General features: G+C 41.7%; 1 protein-coding gene across 1 annotated transcript in view; it reads right to left on the bottom strand.

The window, feature by feature from the left end:
• Positions 1–296: 296 nt before the first annotated feature.
• Positions 297–3,314, bottom strand: part of LOC101863747 — a 32,763-nt gene continuing 29,745 nt past the window's right edge. Inside the window, exon 2 of the mRNA XM_005099402.3 lies at positions 297–1,326. The gene's annotated coding sequence lies outside the window, so the exon portion shown is untranslated. The remainder of the gene's footprint in view (positions 1,327–3,314) is intronic.

Raw genomic sequence — 3,314 nt, forward strand, 5'->3', positions numbered from 1 at the left:
TATATGTGTGTTTGTGTGCATGTGCGTGCGTGTGCCTGCGTGCGTGAGTGCGTATGTGTGTGTTAGTGTGTGTGTGTGTGTGTGTGTGTGTGTGTGTGTGTGTGTGTGTGTGTGTGTGAGAGAGAGAGAGAGAGAGAGAGAGAGAGAGAGCGTGTGTGTGTGTGTGTGTGTGTGTGTGTGTGTGTGTGTGTATGTGAGTGTGCTGGGGGGGGGGGGCGCTTGTGGAAGGGGGTATAAATAATCTAGCTGTCTTATTTTGTATTAAGTGGGAAGCACTTCACTTTTGGCCTAATGTGTTATTTTTTCGCTGCCCCTGGCACGTATGTTCTAAGCTCCCTACAAGCAACATTAACTTGCCAGAAAAGGTGCCCCACAACATTTGGCCAAATGACACTGTGGTCAACAAAAATCTTTCCACACACCTGTCTTTACTGTTGTTTCACCCCTCTCTCGGGGACTCTTTTTATCTTCGAGTATTTAATTCAATCTACGACGTTCTCACTAAAATGGGTAGAGGATTTTGTAAAACTGAGTCGAATTTCCTAAAGGTCATAATTATCATTAATGGAAAATGGGAGTGGGACAATGAGTTTCTCAGACAACTGTTATTCTCCTGCAAAAAAAGGACGTAAAATTAATGTTCGTAATTTCATTAAATTTAATTTTGATTAAAACACTAGGTCCTTAAAGCCATGCCGAATGAGAGGTTAAATTCAAGAATTCGCAACATAAATTTACTATTAACGACATAAATGCATTGTTTTGACCACACTACAGACGAACCATTTTGTAGAGATCGGTGAGTATTAACAGACAATGCTACCACAAAACCAAACATCAATTAATTGTTTGCAGTGAACAACTGCCTTCTGTAACATCAATATATTATCTCAGTTAAAAGTGAACATTAAAACATCTTCATGGTAATGATCCAAGAAACGAAACAAGACACAAAAGATTGTGTCTGACTTGCTCCACCAAATAAACCACACGACCCAAAACGTATTTACCAAAGAATCACCAGGAAAGAATACTGCGGTCATACGGGTCAAAACCGCCGTCTCTTTCACGATTGTCCAAGATCCTCGAATTTTTCTCGAGGGGAAAAGCTCCCAACACATTTCATTGAAACAGAACATTAAGTTATTTAGTTCCAATTTTTATTCCTTTTTTTTGGCCCCATCTAGATCACAAGGCTTGAGAAACGTCCAATTTTGCGCACTCTGGAGTTGTCTCTCCCTTGTCTCCGTTGTCTCTGCGGCACTCTCAGCCCCTGAAGACGAGCAGACGTCACGCGTTCTTGCTGTTTGCAAATGTTGCCATTTTCTGGAATAAAACAAAACAGAAAAAAATTGTTGCAGTAATATAAAACTGAAAGCAAACAAACATCTGCTGTTCATCCCATCATGTTTTATGTGGCTAAAACATTTTGAACAGGACACTGAATGGTGCAAAATGAAGAGAAAGGTTTGGGAAACGTTTATAGGAAAAGGCTGTTGTCTTCATTTTGCAGCTTCACTCCATTGTGACATTTTTATGCTTTCTCTTGCTTTCACCTAGGTCAGTTTCATTGAGATCTTCCTGGTTTTCTCTCTTAATAGTATCCATCCATCCATCCATCCATCCATCCATCCATCCATCCATCCACAAAAAGATTCTGGACGTTTCACAATCGCCCACGAACAAGCGCGAACAGCCAACGCCCTAAAATAAGTACAGCATTACGAAACAAACACTGTAGTTAATACTTATACTTATATGGCAAGGAAGGTCCATTTGCTTCAAGGTGAAACAATATAAGAGTTGATGTTGGTTCCAGGGCGAGTAAGAACAATGAGGGGGAAAGAGAGGGAATGCCAGAAAGGTGCATGGTGAAGGGGTGGGGGATCGCAGCGAAAAAGAAGGAGCGGGGAGAGTGGTGGGTTAACCTGGGAAAAGGGCGTGGGATGAGCAGCAAGACGAGGGAGTGGAGACGAAATCATTCTGAGAAAAAGTAACACCAACAAAGGGAACCAACAGCGACAGGAAAACAATTCCCCGTCGTGGCGGGACGTGGGGGGCGGCGTCAGAAATGTTAGGAGACTATTGGTAATGTAGTTTGCTTGTCAGACTGTCTAAATGAGTTTGTCAAATTGGCTCCCGTTGTTTGGATACACAGACCTTATGTGGCTGTTAATCACATTTTCTGCCCTGGCACACTGGGACGAGTGACCGGGTGCATCGAAAAGGGGCCACACTTGGATTCAGGCTATATGAACTTCGCAAAAAAAGTTCAGTGAGCAGGCTAATTAAATTGTGAACCCACTGAGAACACAAGCACTGCGTTATCAAACTAATGGATAGGGACAAGTTCATGCTCAACTGACTTCTGGGTGAACACTCGAATTAAATAACAAAGAAAGAAACCATACACCATTCTGGCGGCTAAAGAAATAAACAATACTGTCATACCCACCGTTGTCCCGATTTTATCGCTAGAGGTGACCATAACGAAAATATGCCGTTTGACAAGCTTCAGACGCACTCTCAATTCTCTTTATGAAGAAATTGGGCTAGTATTTAGCTGGAACTTATTTTTTTAAGTGAAAGGTAAATGCATCGTATAAGTTTGAAATCAGCCTTTGTAATAATTAGTTTTCTGTATTCTACTGAAAAATAATGGTAACTATATTTTATGGCGTACAATACCGATAGCTTCACAAACGAGCAGCAAGCATATTCTCATGTCTACTTGGCGAACACGAAAAATCGGATTGGGCTGCTTCCGGGTTGGCATTTTATCTAAACATCTGAAGTTTTGGAGACTTTTGATACGGCTTACTGCTTGGAACACGACATTGGATGACACGAACGATGGGAAAATCGTCAAAGCATAATTTTTTTTCTTCACAGAGGGCGATCAGGCTTTTCAACACTGAAACGTTTTACAACACCACTTCATTCAACATCTATCTTCAATGAAACTGTACAACGTCGGTGGAGAACCTTGAAAATTCCCAAAACAACTTATTCGAGTGTCAAACCAGGGTCCTCATGATATCAGCCCGGGTGATGATCCCAAGTAACCCAACAACGTCCGCTACGAGTCTTTTAAGAAACTGAAAACACCTTGTGTTGACATCACAACCGCTGCAACGATCCTGCGTTATCGACAAGAAAGATGAGGTCTCGAGAAGTTGAGGATTCAACTCTCCCACTTGAACCACCATGGTGCAGCAGGTTAGGAAATTAAATTTTTACACGGGTGTTTGCGATTAAAACTTAAGAGACGTTGAAACTTTTATTTTTCACTGTGATTCAGTGTGATTCTCGCC

This window comes from Aplysia californica, unplaced genomic scaffold, assembly GCF_000002075.1.
Source record: "Aplysia californica isolate F4 #8 unplaced genomic scaffold, AplCal3.0 scaffold00211, whole genome shotgun sequence".
Lineage (NCBI taxonomy): Eukaryota > Metazoa > Mollusca > Gastropoda > Aplysiida > Aplysiidae > Aplysia > Aplysia californica.